Here is a 19,023-nt window from a genome sequence, read left to right as displayed (position 1 = left end):
CAGTATTTTGATATTATTGCCAAACCTTCCTTAATGACTCTTATGCTGGAACATGCTCAGTTGGATTCACTCTTTCCTGTATGCAATGCCTTGTTCTATCTTGCTTCACCCCTCATTTTTTCTGGAAAAAATTCTCAAGTAATTTCTTGAGAAAGTAGTATGTGTGACTCCATGTTAACTAATTATATCTGCATAGATTCTAATTCCAAATAAATTTACATTCACAGATTATTGGGGATTAGGACTTCAACATGTATTTTTGGGAGATTTGTTCATTCTATTAATGCTAGGATCACCATTTAATTTAGACAGTTTTCATCTCTGTAACTATATTTCACAAAATCCTGGGATTTCCCAAACTGTCATATGTTATTATAGGATGATCTGAAAACAAAATAAAATCCCTAAAATATATGAGGAGTGCATGAACCTTATACTAAAATTCTCATTAGTTTTAATTGCACTCAACCTAATGAATGGTTTTACCTTGTAACTGTTGCTGTTGTAATTTGCTATCCAATCAGCTCTGACTCCTGGAGATGCCATGTGCAACAGAATGAAACATTGTTTGGCCCTGCATTACCTTTAAAATTGTTGGCATTGAGTCCAATGTACCATTGTGTATTCTGAGTGCCTCTCAATGTGAGGAGGCTCATCTTTCAGCACTATATAGATTCTGTCATAATCCACAGGATTTTCATTGGCTGATCTTCAGAAGTAGATTGACAGACCTTCTGAAGCTCTGCTTAAACCTCTCCACCACTGGTGATCCAGCTGGTTGAAATACTAGTGGCACAGATGCCAGCATCAGAACAACATACAAGTCACAATAGTTCAACAAATTAACAGACGGGTGCTCACCCTTTTAAATAGAAATTGAATTTACCAATAAATAGTTAAGATTTGAACCTCTACATATTATGTATCCTTGAAAGTCTAAAATATCTTAAGTTTTAGTTTCTTTTTGGTAAATCTTGTTCTATTGTTGTTAAATGCTGTTGAGTCAGTTCTGACTCAGAGACCCTGTATAGAATTTCCAAGGAGTTTGAACTGCTGACCTTGTAGTTTGCAGACCAGTATTGATCCACAACTTAATCTAGAAAATTTTATTAATACATAAATGTGTTTGAAAGTCCTGGTGATCTACTTCTGTAAGATTACAGCCGTTTGAAAACCCTATTGAGTGCAGTTCTACTCTGACATACATGAGGTCACCCTGAGTTGGAATTTATCCCATGCAACATTTAAAAAACCCCAAAAACTAAGACTCATGAAATTCTGACTAACACCAATATAAATATTTGAAGATGTGTTGGCTTGTAATGTATTTACTTTACTGACAAAGTTCTGTGGACTCATAGCCAAGATCTTTCAGAAATTTTGAAAAAAATTATATGGATTTGATTTTTGAAATATATGTATATGACTCACCATGTTCAAATGCAAGGTACTTTTTCCTCATGTTGGAAATCTATGGAGTTTCTCTGACTCTTTGATTTTCTTCTTATAGGTTATGTAACAGTTTTGAGAATTTCCAATAACCTAGATTATAGCACAGCTGCACAGAGTTCAGAGAGCTACTGCCAGGGTTGAATGAATCTTGTCAGGCTTGTTTGAAAGAATATTTGTGTTTGTTTGGCAAAATGAGGATCTTAATCAAGGCTAAAGCTTTTTATTTAGTCTTTTCTTTCTCTATATGCCACTTGTCTTAGGTTCGGTTGTATAGGGAAGCAAAACCAGTGAAACATAAACACACACACACACACACACATATAGTTAAGTGCTATTGTGTTGGTTCCAACTCACAGTAACCCAGTATAGGGTTTCTGAGAAACAGCTGGTGAGTTTGAATTGCTGACTTTGTGGTTCGCAGTCCAGTGCTTATCCTACAGTGCCACATCAGGAGTCCATGTGCCATGATTCGGATATATATGAAAGGATTTCTGGTATGGCTATGAAAATTTTATATCAAGGAAATTGTTCACACAGTTGTAGAGGTGGTAGTGTACCAAGTCCGGGTCAGATGAACCAAGATTGGCAAGCCAGATAGCAGGCAGCTCCAACAGATAAAACTGGTAGGCAAGAAGGCAAGCTGTTGATAACTCCCAGGATCAACAGGTAACAGAGCAGGTCACTGACTTGAGTCCAAAAACTTGGAGATCAGAGGACAAACCAGATGTAAGATCCAGACCTAGCAGAAAGCAATCAAGCTTTGCCTGAGTGTCTAATGTATCAGAAACAGGAAACTTAATTTCAATTGGCTGACTGTTAATAACAGACCTCAACATAGCATTAATTACGTTATATTAGATCACATCATGGGGAGAACTACATTTCAATTGTCAAACCACTGAAATCCTGACTTAGTCAAGTTGACACAAAACCTTAACTATTATAGTCCACCCCATGTTAACTTGGCACCCGTAGATATTTCCTTAAACCATATACATAATAAGGATAACTATAAAGTCCTACCTGTGCCTAATATGATACAACTAACATGCATACAACTGAAAATGTACTGATCTCATTTACATCTTATATTTCACAAATAAACAAAGCAAAAATATTTGCACACATACAAGGAGGAAAAAACTCATAACCCTTATAGTTCTCATTTCTTCAACTGGTCACATGGCCATAGCTATATTTAGAAATACCACCTTCTGCTACCTGTTCCATATTACCTTTGCCCCCTGCAAACACCTCTGCTGGCAGTGGTTCTTTGTCTGGGGGTGACTCAAACCTTCATTCCTGAAGGGTCTGGGTCATTAGTAGTCATTTTGGAATTAAGTTGCTGTAGTTTACAATTGGCTTTAATTTCAGGGCATAATAATACTAAGAGACATCCTAGGAACTTCTTAGATTCCACACATATTTTTTATCTCCATTATGTAATGTTATTCCAATTTCTCTTTGGTAATACGGACAAATTACATCACCCAATACAGTAAATTCCTTTTTTGCCTGTTGATCAACAAGCATGTTGTTGTTGTTGTTAGGTGCCATCGAGTTGGTACCAACTCATAGCAACCTTATGTACAACAGAACGAAACACTGCCCGATCCTGGGCCAACCTCACTATCGTTGCTATGCTTGAGTCCATCGATGCTGCAACTTTGCCAATCCATCTCGTTGGAGGTCTTCCTCTTTTTCTGTGACCCTCCACCTTAACAAACATGATATCCTTCTCCAGTGACTGGTCCCTCCTGACAATATGTCCAAAGTATGAGAGACAAAGTTTGGCCATCCTGGCCTCCAAGGAGCACTGGCTGCACTTCTTCCAAAACAGAGCTACTGGTTCTTTAGGCAGCCCATGGCACTTTTAGTATTCTCCTCCAACACCATAACTCAAAGACATCAATTCTTCTACGGTCTTACTTATTCACTGTCCAGCTTAAGCATGCATATAAGGTTATTGAAAATACCATGGTTTGGGTCAGGCGCACCTTAGTCCTCAAGCTGACATCTTTGCTCTTCAATACTTTAAAAAGGTCTTGTGCAGCAGATTTGCTTAATGCAATACATCCTTTGATTTCTTGATTGCTGCTTCTGTGAGTGTTGATAGTTGATCCAAGAAGAATGAAGTCCTTGACAACTTCAATCTTTTCTCTGTTGATAAGAATGTTGTTTATTGGTCCAGTGGTGAGGATTTTTGTTTTCTTGACATTGAGACAGAATCCATACCTAAGGCTGTGCTCTTTGGTCTTGAGGAACCCAAAAAAGCCAAGGGGCATTCTTAACTGTCAGTTCAATGGAATTAGTGTTGCATCTCCAAGTGGGAGTATTCCTTCCTTTGGAACTAAAACATTTAGACTTGAAGAGCATAGGGTCTCAGGGACATGAACCAGAAATTTTACAAGTAGGTCAGTAAGAGTACTAGTGAGTGGTGCCACTCCCATTTCCACCCCTTGATTCCTGAACTCAAATATCCTGACTATTGGAGAAGCACCATATATTGGATACTGGTTTATAGCATATGGAGCGTGAGGAACACTGCCCAACCTTGCAAGGTTTTGCTACTGAGCTGGCACTGTAATTGAGACTTTAAATGGCCATTTCATTGTTTAATCAAGCCAGCTGTTTCAGGATGATGAAGAACATGGTAAGACCACTGAATTCTATAAGTGTGGGCCCATTGCCAAACTTCATTCATTGTTAAGTGGGTCTCTTGATCTGAGGCAATTCTGTGTGGGATACCACGACGGTGGATAACATATTCTGTAAGTCCTCAGATGGTAGTTTTGACAGAGCATTGTGTTCAAGGAAGGCAAGTCTGTATCCAGATTAACTGTCTATTCCAGTAAAAACAAAACTCTGCTCTTTGCATGAATGAAGTGGTTCAGTGTAATCAACCCACCACTAGGTTGCTCATTGACCTCCCTGAGGAATGGTCCCATATTATGGACTCAGAGTTGGTTTCTGCTGCTGGCAGATTGTGCACTCAGCAATGTCTGTAACCAAGCCAACCTTGGTGAGTAGAAGTCCATGTCACTGACCCTATGCATAACCTCCATCCCTTGCTACCATGGCTACTTTGGTCATGAGCCCATTAGACAATGATAGTAGTGACTGGATAACAAGGATGATTAGTTTTCATAGAATATTATCATCTGATCTACTTGATTGTAAAAATCTTCCTCTGCCAAGGTAACCCTTTGTGTCTTATGTGAATGTTCACTAAATATCTTCACTTTTTTGACCTATTCAGAGAGGGTGTGGTGCTGTGAGTTAATGAGCTGACTGCAAAGCTGATTTGATCTGCAAGGTTGGTAGTTCAAGCTCACCACCTGCTCCTTGGAAACCCTATACAGGGTCACTATGGGTCAGAACGGACTCAACAGCACTTAACAACAACATCCACATATATCTTCTCCATGCCTTCTTTTCATCAGTTTTCCAATCATGTTTCTTCTAAATGCCTGACCATCCAGACAAGTCATTGACCATAGTCCATGGATCCGTATACAGTTGTACAGCTGTCCATTTCTCCTTTCAAGCAAAATGAGCAGCCAGGTGCATGCTCAAAGTTCTGTCCCTTGGGAGGATTCCCCTTCACTACTGTTCTTCAGGCAAATCCCAGAAAGGTGCTAACAGCAACAGTGCTGTTGCTGTCCACTTCCAAGTGATGCCTGCAAAGCATGGAAAATCATTTGAAAACAAGCATGAGTTTTCTCTTTTTTGGTTAACTGGTCTTAAGGAATTCCACATGAGGCCATAGACTTAGATTGGAAGAGGGAAGGTAATGTGACAGGAGTGCCCAGATATTTGGACCACTTCATCATACAACTTACTTTGCCTTCAGGTCTTGATCGAGCCCAGTCTCATTTATATTGCTTCCATTTAATGATGGAGTGCTGCTGTACATGTCCAATTTATGACTCTATGGGCAGACAGTACCCAATTCATAATGGGTAACTCAGGTTGCATGGTGATTTGGCTGCCCATGGTTATGCATTCAGTCTCTACTAAGACCCAGTAACAAGCCAAAAGATATTTTAGAATAGAAAAGTAGTTATCTGTAGAGGATGGCAGGGCTTTGCTCCAAAATCCAAAGGGTCTGAGCTGTGATTCACTTACAGGGGCCTGTCAATGACTCTAAACTGCAACTGATGCTTCAAGCACCATTGGATCATCTGGATCATATGGTCCAAGTGGCAGAGAAATTTGCATGGCAACCTGAACCTGTTGCAGAGTCTTTTCCTGTTGTGCACCCCACTCAAAACTAGCAGTTCTTCAAGTCACATGATAAATAGGCCTGGGTAGCACACCCAAATGAAGGCTTTGCTGTCTCCAAACTCCAAAGAGGCTAATGAGATGTTGTGCCTCCTTTTCAGTTGTGAGAGGGACCAGATGCAATAACTTATTCTTCACTATAGTAGTAATACCTCAACATTCCCTATACCACTGAATCCCTACAAAGTTCACTGAGGTGAAAGATGCTTGAATTTTTGTTGGATTCATTTTCCACCACCTAGCATGAAGATTAGAGTCTTGGTGTGGAGCTATAGGGTAAGCACTCAATCACAAGGTTGGTTTGAACCTTGGTCATCAGTTCAGATTCACCAACCACTGCTTAGAAACTCTATACAGGGTTCCTGTGAGTTGGAACTGACTTGATAGCACTTAATAGCAATGACAGCAAAGCATGCAGATATTTTACCAGTAAGTTTAGAGTCATTATTCTTCCTTACTAGGTCCAGTCAGCATAATGTCATCATCTAATGGACCAGTGTGATCTCTTATAACAGGGACAGACAATAAAGGTCCCTGCAGACTAAACTATTTCATAATGCTGGAGATCAAATGTACTTTGAGATAGAACTGTGCAGGTGTATTGTTGGTTTTGCCAGCTGAAGGCAAACTGCTTCTGGTGATCCTTAGAAAGTGGAATTGAGATAAAGTCATTGACCAGATAAATAGTTGCCTACTATGTACCTGTCCATTGTCATTCTCCAAGATACATGATTTTTCCATAGGCCATATGGATGAATTAAATGAAGATGTGGGAATCACCATCCCTGCATCCTTCAAGTCCATGATGAAAGCACTAACCTCTGTAATCCATCCATAAATGTGGTATTGATTTTGGTTTACTTTTTTCCTAGGTAGAGATGGTTGTAATAACTTGCACTCGGCTTTTCCTACCATAATACCTGTTAGTCCATATTTCAGTGATCCAATGTGGGAGTTCTGCTGTTTGCTCAGTATGACTATTATGATTATGCATTCTGGAACTGGGGCCCACTGGACCTACTGTGAGACAGACCTTAGCTAAAACTCAACTAATCACTTGACTTCCATACATCCCACTCTGAAGTGGTGGGCCACAGGGATGTTTTGGGTCTCCTGGAATTAGTGTCAATTCAGAGCTAGTTTCCATTAATCCCTGAAAAATCTATTTTCTTTTCCCCAATGAATAGTCACTCTTGTAAAAAGCCATAGATCATTTTTAAGGGAGAAAGACTAACAGTATAAATTTCTGGCAGTGTAGTGGAGTCCTTCCTCAAGGGGACCCAGCCTCCCCTTCATTCAGGGATTGTGGATCTTTAAACTGGCTCAAGTCTAGGAATTGATGGAGAGGCTGTGACTCTATTCTGGTGATTCAAGTTAGACTGCCATCATTTGACCTAAAATTCTTCTGCTCGTACAGATCAAGTAAATATGTAATAGATTACCCATCTGTTTCACTTACAGGGATATCCTGCCTAATTATCCAACACCATACATCCACAGGAGTTAGACTATTCTGATTATTACTTGATTGTGCTGTTCTTATGGTAACCATGCCCATCTTGTCTTTGCTGATTAAGTGCTGACAATTGGACCCTAACACCATGGGGTCCTATTAGCCCCATTGTAGTTAGGTGTCTTAATTCAATTAGGGAATATCCCACTGTCAAATCTGGTTTACATAAAATAGCAATCACAGCAATGTTCAAGGAGGCTGGGGCTCTTTAACGTAGATGTAGAGCAAGATACTGCTGAATGCTCCCAGGATACACCAACTATCATTTACTACTTCTACGCCTATAACTAAGGAGCTGTGGCAGCATAGTGGTTACAAATCGGGCTGCGAGCCGCAAGGTCATTAGTTGGAAACTACCAGCTGTTCCGCGGGAGAACGATGAGAATTTCTGCTCCCGTAAAGATTTCCAGCCTCGGACACACTGTACAGGGTTGCTCTGAGATGGAAACGACTCCACGGCACATAACAACAAAAACAACAATGCCTATAACTAAACTTAGTCCCACTGAGCCTCAAAAGGTGAAGTGCAAATTGTGACCCTGGAAGGTTGAACCACAAGGTCAGCAGTTTAAACTCACCAGCCACTCCTCAGAAGAAAGATGAGGCTGTATGCATCAATAAAGATTTACAGCTTCAGAAACTCTGTACAGGGTCGCTATGAGTCAGAACTGCTTCCATGGCACTTAACAACAACAGCTGTGGTAGAAAGTGTGTCCTTTTGGCACTCCATGTGTAGGTTTATGGGTCCATCCTGATAAATCCACTCTATACCATGTCATTTCCCCAAAGCCTTTGGGTTCCTTCCTCTACAAATACAAAGGCAGTTCTGGCACTTGAACTTAATATATTGCAGACCACTGTGAAATCTATGCTTCAGTGAACCACCCAAATAAATTTATGATATCCTTTCCTAATCTTTCAAGCTGAAACTTTGAAGAATCTGTGCTTAGTGGGCACATATCAATAAATTCAAACTGATTCAACCTTATGTTCCTTACACCATTATCCCACACCCTTAATAGCCATTCACACATCTATTTTCCAGATTTCTATTTGCACATATTAGAAACATCAAGCAATTCTTAAGGAGTGTAACAGTCTTCTTTCTGGGTCACCATTTGCACTTTACCTTATGAGACTCACTGGGACACTGAGACTTAAGTTTAGTTATAGGTCTAGAAGTAGTTAGTGCTAGTAGGCATGTCCTGGAGCCTTCGGCAATATCTTGCAAGACATCTACCTTAGGTGATAGCCCAGACAGTGTCACAGGCATAATCTCAACAGGCACAGTTTGGTTAATTTCATTGAGTTTGGGCAAAGTGGATAATGGTTTTACTAATAATGGATTAGCAACACCCTCACCCTCTGTACTAATGAAGGTAGAGTTATTGGTGCCTTTAAAATTAGTCACACTTGAGAATCAATTTAGAAATCTTGTCCTTATAATTGTGTTTCTCTATAATCACTTCTGGTACGAAATATCCTAAGCTGAGTTCTCTAGAGAAGAAAAACCAGTGAAATTTATAGATAGACAGGTCCAGCAGATAGGCAGGTCCAGCAGATAAGAATGCAGGATGCTGATGACTCCCAGGAGGATTGGCAGGTAGTAGAACAGGCCACTGGCTCAAGTCCAAAGAACTGGAGGTCAGAGGACAAGCCAGATGTGAGATCCAGGCCTAGCAGAAAGCGAGCAAGTTTTGCCTGAGTGCCCAATATTGGTAGCAGGCCAACCCCTCCCTCCCCTGCACCCGAGGAAATTTCTTTCAATTGATTGGCTGCTCAGAGCAGATCTAATCAGAGTTAATTATGTTAGATCTCATCATGGGGATAACTACATTTCAATGGACAAGCTACTCAGAACCATGGCCTAGTTAAGTTGACACAAATCCTAAACTATCACACTACCTAATATTTTCTATTGTTAAGTGCCATCAAGTCAGGTCCAGCTCATAGTGACCCTGTATGGGATTTCACATGAGCAGCTGGTGGGTTTGAACTGCCAACCTTGTGGTTAACAGTCCAATCCTTATTCTATAGTGCATTTAGATAACTCATAATTATGAACACTTTATTAATGCTAAAATAAAAATATTTTAACACTTGGTTGGAGAAATCTTCTTTTCTCTTTCCTCTCCGTCTCTTATTCCTCATGAGTAAATTGAAGCAAGTAGAAACATATCCCTTGGCAATCAACATGTTATTTTGTTGAGTAAATTTTTTTTGTTATTATACTCCATAAGAGACTTGAGTTCGAATTTTTAAAGTCCCTTTTGTATGACGTATACTAAATACATTCACGTTAAATTTTACAACCACCTTACAAAATGTACTAATGAGGTTAACTTACAAAAATGATCAGATTTGTAATGGTTAATATTGTGTGTCAACTTGGCTATAGTTCACAGTGGCTTGGGCAGACACTAGTCTAGTTACTGTCATGGAGTTGTTGAACAACTTGGAAATTTTGTTTATAAAGAAGAATGATAACTCAAGCAGAAAGTTTTATTTATGTCAATTTTTAGCATTTGTGTCATCAAAATGAAGAGATTTTGTTCTAGTTGCCAAAATAGATTGTCCCATTTATCTAAAATGCTACAAATGCAGCTACTGCTTAAATAACAACTAAACTTTCATCTTTTTACTCCTCCTACTGCTCTCACATTTGGGTTCAACAAACATCTGTGGAACATCTACTTTGTGCCAGGATGTATGTGACTGGAAGCATGGGGTGTATCTTAGTTTTCATTGCAACAGTGCACAGTGGATATTAAACACACCGGAAAACAACAGAGCTTCTGTTTCCTTTTTTAATTTAAAGGGAAATAAAACTACAAATTTTACCCAGGATGCGTCCTGCCTTTCAGTTTTTTCTCACTTTAATTTTATAAAGTCTTTACATCTTCAATTACATAAAGCATCATTTTCCTCAAATAAAATGTATCCTACCTTGATCAATCTATTGCTATGCTGAAACTCTGAAAAAACATACAATTCTTGTCTCTTTCTATACTTCAGATATGTATTTTTCAAATCAGCACATTTCCATTAAATAGTATTTAGGATTAAGAGTAAATTATGGAAAATAATTTCAGTAATGAAGATGACCCAAAAAATCCAATTTTTTTTTTGGTAGTTTTTTACTTAGTTTTGACTTATGAAGACCTAATTAATGTCAGAATGGAACTGTATCCCACAGGGTTTTCAATGGGTGTGAACTTTAGAAAGTAGATTGCCAGAGTCTTTCTTCTGGTTGAGATTGTTGAAGCTTTTTAATAGTTCTTAGAATATAACTTCCTCCTTACGTGTTCTGTATATAACATGTTCTGTCCACATGTTCTAGTTGTTATATCATGGTTATTGCTTTATTTGTACCACCTAAAATGATTCCAGAGAGAAAAAAGCTTCTATCTCCCTTAATCCATCTTCAGAACTGAGCACAATGTCTGACCCAGGCACAGAGTAGGACCCAAATGGTAGAATTGAAGATGCTGCTTGTAAGAACAGGACCTCACTATCTTCAAAGGTGTGTGCATATTCTGCCAGTACAAAGAGGCCAAAAAGCTACTGTTGTGTACTCTGAATGTGTTAATATGTCGGTACACACATGATCTTCATTAGTTTTTCTGTCTAACCATAGGGGGAAAAAAATGTTTTCAGAACTATTTGCAATATATAAAATATGGCTTATCAGAATCTATAAAATAACATTAAATATTTCTTTGCTATGTCTCTACTGAAGTATAAAAAATTATTGGGTGTGAATCTATTGATTCTTGAATTAGTAGAATTGAACTAGAAGAACCCAATTTATTCAAAGTAAGCACCTATCTTTACATTTTAAAGATAGTAGAAAACCGTACATAGGTTTGCTATGAGTTGGAATCAGCTTGATGATAGTGGGTTTTGTTTTATTTTTGGTATTGTACCCCAAAGGGAGCCCTGGTTGTGTAATGTTTCAGTGCTTGCCTGCTAACCAACCTTGACAGATTGAACCCACCCTGAAGCTCTGTGGGAGAAAGACTGGTGATCTGCTTGCATAGAGGTTGCAGCCAACAAAACCCTGTGGAGTAGTTCTGTTTTGTGGCATGGAGTTGCTATGAGTCAGAAATTGATTCTACAGCATCAAATAGCAACAATATAGTATCCCAATAGTGTAGTAAGGGAGTTGTTCTAGGTGTAAGTGTGACATAGGTGTTCCATGATACATGATTACTAAATTGAACACAATAAGTATACTAGTCTAACACTGAACATGATGTGGCACTGTAGGATAAGCACTGGGCTGCTAACTGCAAGGTCCACAGTTCAAACCCTCCAGTCGCTCTTGGTAACGCTCAGGGTCATGAGTTGGAGCTGATTCGATGACACACAACAATAACAATATTGTAAAAGCAAAACCTTTCATGAAGCCCCTTGCTGGCTCATAGATGTTAACTCCCAGGTTGTCTTAAAGTCATTGGCTCTGGGATCCTCTTCCCCATGTGACGGACACACAGCCTGAACCCATGAAAATGTTACACTTATGTGTGGTAGTGTTTCATGTAGAATTCAATGGCTATAAAATAAGGAAAAAATATTGGCATTTGATCATAAAGAACAGATTTATTCATCAGACAGCCTGGAACTCCTGAGACTATAGCTCGTAGACACCCTTCAAACCTAGAACTGAATTTCTCCCTGGAATCACCTTTCAGCCAAACAAGACACAGGACAATAAAGTGAACAATAATAACACCCTTTAGGAGCCTACCTCAGAACAATCAACAAACAAACAGCAAAACAAGCCAAAAACGAAGTTTAGAATGTAGGAAGGGACAGAAACACGTGGCACCAGCAAACCTAGGCAGGAAGTGGGAAGAGTGCTGTTCCATTGTTGTTATGTGCCTTTGAGTCAGTTCTGATTCACAGTGACCCTATATAGTTTCTGGTTTCGACTGTCAACCTTGTGGTTCATAGTCTAGTGCTGATACTGTAGCACCATACCAGGAGTGGATTGGATTTTTAGCTTCTAATTAAGTTATTTTAGTAACTTAACACTATTTGCCATTTCCTTAGTGAAACAGGATTATGAAACAAAATGTGTATAAATTACTGAATGGAAAACTAATTTCCTCTGTAAACATTCATCCAAACTACAATAAAGTATTCAAAAACAAACAAAGAAACTTCAAATAACCTTTGAAGCTGCTGTACTCTGAAATACATGGAGTTAGTCAGAAGTCAGCATCAACTAGATGGCAACTAACAAGATAAATATGTACTTGTATATGCTCAGAAGTGGCATTCTGGTATGGTGCCACAAAATAAGCACTCGACCTCAATGTCAGTTTGAACTATGAGCTCAGCAGTTCAAACTCACTAGCCACTCCTCTGAAAATCTATACAGAGTCATTATCACTTGGAACTGACTTGATGGCTCTTAACAATAACATGCTCAGAAGGGTATTTGACAGTAATACTCTTGTCTCAGCTAAATGTTGGTTTGCCTGATGGTCTAAACATTTAATCTGATTGACCAGTAGTTATAAACACATTAAGATATAAACATATGGTTGAAATGGCTGTACATAACATTTTCAAAAAGAAAATGAGGAAATTTTTTTCAAGTGTGGCATACTATTTTAAATCAACAAGCTAGGTTAACTTTCTAACAGTAGCATGGTCACTAAAATAACTTAACCAGAAGCTAAAAATCCAATCCACTATCTTTTTAAGAGTTCAGCTTGGTTGTAGAGTTCAAGGCCCAGACTCATGAGTTGTGTGATCTTGGGAAAATTCCTTGGCTTTTTCGAGAGTCTTGTTGACTTCTTTATCACAGAGATAAAAACAGAACCTGATTTATAGTTTAAAAGTGAGGATGAATGAAAGTCACTCATGCAAAGCACTTATCCAGTCCCTGTACAAAGATAGTATTCAATACAGACAGATACCATCAACATCATCATTAAGATAAAAATATGCTTTTTGTTGTATCTTACCATTCATCTGCATCAATCTTGACCCACACAAATAAAAAAGTCAAACCCTTTTTGAGAGAGAAATTTTTAAATCTGTAGCTATTACTGTTTGGTTGCAGGTTCCAGTAAAAAGAAAGAAAAGCCTCATTGCTTTACTGAGACCCTACCATGCTGGTCAGTTAATGTTCTCTTTCAATCTTTAGAGCCATCATGTAAGTAGACTTATTATCTCCCTACACAGAGCCAGAGTCAGTTACATTACAGAAAGATGCCCAGTCTCACTGAGAGGAACCTGATGAAGAGAGACAGTATAGTAAACACTTTCTTGCTCTAAAGAATCTGTGTGTGATATCAATGTCCCTACTGTTCTTGCCCCAGGTTAGACCAAGGAAGAGAAATCATCCAACGGGAAAGATTCTTAAAAGTCTGTCCAACAAGGACACCAGCATAGGCTGGATGGTGACTGGATAGTGGAGTCAGATTTTCCCTTGAGAATTTGAGCTCAAGACACTCAGGAGAAGAGTTAGCCAATAAGCATTAGTAGACGCTGAAGAATCCAAGGAAGATAATGCCTGAGTTGCTGAAATGTTGGAGAACTAGAAAGATGGTCAGATGTCCTCACTGCTAAGAAGGGAAGAGATCTTTTTCTTGATGGCCCTAGCCCCTTCTGATTTCTATACTTAGACCAGCTCTGTATCATATGGTTACCAAAATACCCATTCTTCCTTATTTCAGATGTACATGTATCTTTATGATAAATCTTTTACATACAACTTAAATTATGGCATTTGAGAAGAATTCTTAATATTTGCAACCTCTGGCATAATGAATAATATTTCTGTAAATATGTAAGACATTTCTGAACTATCTATTTTCAGAGGCATTGAGAGGCTGCTACTGCCCTTTCTGTATTTCCATATGAACAGTTACGAATCATATTAATTTAAAAGGACACACAATCTGTGACCCATTTTTAAATATTCCAGACTGATTAACCTTTGTTTAAATTTCACTAACTCGCACAATCTGGAAATAAGTTATTGACTGTTTTGCAGTAGGAAGCGGAGAATGTGGTCATGGAGAAATAACACAAAGTAAGAAGAGATGTTAACTGTATTGATGGTATATGGGGGAGATTCTTTTATTAAAATACCTCTTGGCTTTCTTATGTAGCCATCACATTCTCATCTGCATTGGTTTCCACTGATAGATTATTTTTGCACATGCATGAAAGCAGAAAAATCTTGACAAGAGTCTATCTTTTATAGAGGAATATATATACTCATTCTTTTGGAAATTGGTAATATGTTGTCATAGATTGAATTGTGTTCCCCCAAGATATGTGTCAGCCTGGCTGGTTCATGATTCTTGGTGATTTGACAGTTTTGTAGTGATGGAATATGATAGTTATGTGATAATTTCCCACGATAGTATATTATGTGATAAACCAAAAAGAGGATGAAGGGTGAGCTGCAATACCCTTAATCCCACCACAAACCTGATCCAATGTAAGGGAGATTCCCCATGATATGTCCTGTAACACCTTTTGTCTTAAAAAATAGAAGGAGAGAGAAGTGAGCAGAGAAAGGAGGATCTATTAAATCAAGAAAAAAGAATCGGTAACAGAGTACACCTTTCTAACCTGGGTTACTTGCACTGCGCTCAACAACAACAACTTGCACTGCAGAGCTCCTAGATCCAGGGGAAAGTTGATACCAAGACATAAGGAGATCTCTCAGGGATGCTGGTTTAGAGATGCTGAAAGGAGACAAGGAACTTTTTCTAGAGTTGATACTCTAAATTGAAACTTCTAGCCTATTACACAGGGTTGTTATGGGTCGACACTAACTCGATGGTACTTAACAACAACAACAATCCTGGTGTGGAGTCCTGATGTGGCATTTGTGGGTTAATGTGCTGGACTGCAAGGTTGGCTTGAACCACAAGGTCTGCGGTTCAAGCTCACCAGCAGCTCCTTGGAAAACCCTGTACAGGCTCGCTATGCGTCGGACCTGACTTGACAAGCACTTAACAACAGCAATCATGGTGTGGTGCTTTAGGATTAGCACTGGACTGTAAACCACAAGGTCAGCAATTCAAACCCATCAGCTGTTCCTTGGAAACCCTGCACCTGGCCACTGCGAGTTGGAACTGACTCAACAGCCCTTAACAACAAACAACAAATCATGAGAATAAATTTCTGATTGCTATAGCTGTTTACTTGTGGTATTTCTGTTAGCAGCTCTGGATAACGAAGGCATATATCAAACCTCCTCTTTTAAAGTACAGCAAATCCATTGTAAATACAGAATAGCTAGACAGGCATTCTATTATCTGGAGTCTCAAAAACCTGAATTCTTATCAGTGATGTAGTTTTGTGCATATGTAGTACATGTGTGTGCATGGCTTATCTTCATAGTGTTTGACCTTGTTTACTTTGGGTCCTAGTGGTGCATAAAGAATTCTAGGTGAAGAGCCAGAAAGCTTGCAAACTACTTAATCTATGTTTTATTCAGTTTCTGTTGCAGGGTAGCAAATAGTAAGCACTTAATTGTTTATGTCACACAAGAACTCCAAATAAGGGATAACCTGTAGCTATCTAGTCAGTTTTGACTCATAGTGACTTCATAGGACAAAGTAGAACTGCTCCATAGGGTTTCCAAGACTGTTAGGTTTATGGAAGCAGACTAAGGCATCTTTCTCCTACAGAGTGGTTGGTGGGTTTAAACCACTGACTTTTTGGTTAGCAGTCAAGTATTTAACGAGGATGTCACTGTTGTTAAGTGCCATTGAGACAGTTATAACCCATATAGGGTTTAATGCTATATAGGGTTTCCAAGGAGCAGCTGGTAAGCTTGAACCAACCTTGTGGTTTAAACCTACTTTGCAGGCACATTAACTCACAGTACCACAAAGGACTCCTTAAATAGAGGATATTGTTGTTGTTAAGTGTTGTCAAGTCCGTTCCTTTTCATAGTGACCCTATATAGAGTCCAAGGAGCAGCTGGTAGGTTTGTACTGCTGACTGTGTGGTTAGCAGTCCAGGGCTTACCCTGCAGCACCACATGTTGTTGTTGTTGTTGTTATGTGCTGTGGAGTTGGTTCTGACTCAGCTACCCTGTACAGGCTTTCCAAGGCTGTAGATCTTTATGGGAGCAGAAAGCCTCATCTTTCTCACATGGAACATGCTGGTAGTTTCGAACTGCTGACCTTGAGATTAGCAGCCCAATTCGTAACCACTATGCTACCAGAGGACTCCCTAAATAGAGAATGGTGGTGTTATTAAGTATCATCGAGTTGGTTCCAACTCGTAGAGACCCTGTATGGGGTTTCCTAAGAGCAGATGGTGGGTGAACTGCCGACTTTGTGGTTTGCAGTTCTGTGCTGATCTTACAGTGCCACACCAGAAGTCTAATAGAGGGTGTTGTTGTTAAGTGCCATCAAGTTGGTTCCGAATTAGAGTGACCCTGTATAAGGTTTCTGAGGAGTGGTTGGTGAATTTGAATTACTGCATGCCATAAATTGTTTTTCTGGGGAAAAAATCTGCGTATGAGCAAAATTGGTTTAAAGTCATATGCTACTGTGTTGTTGTTGTTAAGTGCTGTCCAGTGATTCTGACCCATGGCTTCCAAGGAGCAGCTGGTGAGCTCGAACCACTGACTGTGCAGTTCAAACGACTTTGCAGTCTGACACATTAACCTACAGCGCCATACCAGGACTCAAATATAATTGAGATAACATTGAAGAGGTTGACTTACATGATGATACTGTTATAAATGTGCATGGCAGCATAAACAGACTAAGCTTTCTCTTTAAAAATCGTTACATCCATAAATTGCACGCCCTTGGGTTAATTCGTTGGACTGCAAGGTCACGTTGAACTGCAAGGTCGGTGGTTCAAGCACACCAGCCACTGCTTGGAAACCCTACACAGGATCGCTATGGGTCAGAACCTACTCGACCGCACTTCACAACAACAACAGTGTAGTAAAGAATTACACATTTGTTGATGGATTATAGTGTATTTACTCTTTTAACAAGTTTTTGATCATTATATGTACGTACTTAATGTTTATCGAAGAAGTAATTAATCAATTATAGGTTTAATGTTTTAAAATTCACTAATAAGATTGATTCTGTGTTCCAGTAAATCAAGATTGGTTTGGGTTTGTAATCAAGAACTCACACTGTTGTGGAATGGATTTGAAGATAATTAAAAAATGCTTTTAGCAATGGGGAACTGCCGGAAATTTGAGCTGGCTTCAGAGGGAACATAAAGCAAGAGGTGTTATTGCTAATATCAGTTGGATCTTGGCTGAAAGCAGACAGTATCACAAAGGTGTTGTTGTTAAATGCTGTGAGTTGGTTCCGACCCATACGGTTTCCAAGGAGCAGCTGGTGAGCTTGAACCACTGACCTGTAGTTCAAACGGCTTTGCAGTTTGGTGCATTAAACCATAGCTCCTGTGTTTTATTGACTATGCATGACCATTTGACTGTGTGGATCATAACAAATTATGAATAAAACATTGTGAAGAATGAGAATTACAGAACATTAATGGTACTCATGTGGAATGTATCTATAGACCCAAAGGCAGTTTGTCTAAGAAAACAAAGGTTTGCTGAGTGGTTTAGAATTAGGAAAAGTGTACATCAGGGTTATATTCTTTCACAATACTTACTGAGTCTGAATGCTGAGCAAATAATCTGAGAAACTGGGTTATATGAAGAAGAATGTGGCCTCAGAATTGGAGGAAGATTCATTAATAACTTGCAATATGCAAATGGCAAAACCTTACTTGCTAAAAGCTTAAAGGACTTGAGGCACTTACTGATAAAGATCAAAGACTACAACTTTCAGTATGCATTACACCTCAGCACAAAGAAAACAAAAGTCTTTATCAGTGGAGCACTTAGCAGCATCATGATAAATGCAAAAAAGCATCAGTCATTAAAGAGTTCATTTTACTGGGAGTCATAATCAGTGTCTGTCTTAATTATCTAGTACTGCCATAGCAGAAATACCACACATGGATAGCTTTTACAAACAGAAATTTATTCTCTCACAGTTAAGGAGGCTCTAAGTCTGAATTCAAAATACCAGTTCTGGGGGAAAGCCCTTGTCTCATTTCCCCAGAGCAGTCTTTGGAGATCTTGATGTGTCTTAGCATCAGTCTTTTCTTGGATCTAGGAACTTCACAGGGCAGAGACCCCAGGTCTAAAGGATGTTCTCCATCACTAACTCTTCTTTTTTGGTGGTAGTAGTTCCTTCTGAGTTCTGCTCACTTCTTTCCTCTTTAATATCTAAAGAATTCAGAGATATCCCACTCTACTAGGAAGCATCCTGAATGAAGATGCTCAACTCTCTTTCTCTGTGGGTCAGCTTCTATGCCATCTTCTATCAGTCTCTTGGTTCTGCAATTTCTTTGCCATTGTCTTTTACCATCTGTGCCATTTCCAGTGTTAAAAGTTCTCATTTCCTTCTGAGCCCTCATCAGAATTTCCTTTGATGTCCTTAATTTCAACAGTCTCTTCTAGGCAATCTAGGAGCTCTGGTAGCGTAGTAGTTATGAATCGGGCTACTAACCTCAGGGTCAGCAGTTTGAAACTCCCAGCTGTTCCATGGATGAAAGATGAGGCTTTCTGCTTCCATAAAGAGTACTCTTCCAGCCTCTGCTCACTTCCAATCCCCAAGGATCTTCCACATTTTAGATCTCTGTTAGAACAGTACTCCACCCTCCTGGCACCAAATTCTGTTTAAGTTATCTAGTGCTTCTGTAACAGAAATACCACAAGTTGATGGCTTTAACAAACAGAA

This window comes from Chrysochloris asiatica, unplaced genomic scaffold (assembly GCF_000296735.1).
Source record: "Chrysochloris asiatica unplaced genomic scaffold, ChrAsi1.0 scaffold00120, whole genome shotgun sequence".
Taxonomy (NCBI): Eukaryota; Metazoa; Chordata; class Mammalia; order Afrosoricida; family Chrysochloridae; genus Chrysochloris; species Chrysochloris asiatica.
The sequence above is the reverse complement of the archived record's forward strand: the minus strand, read 5'-3'. Positions refer to the sequence as shown.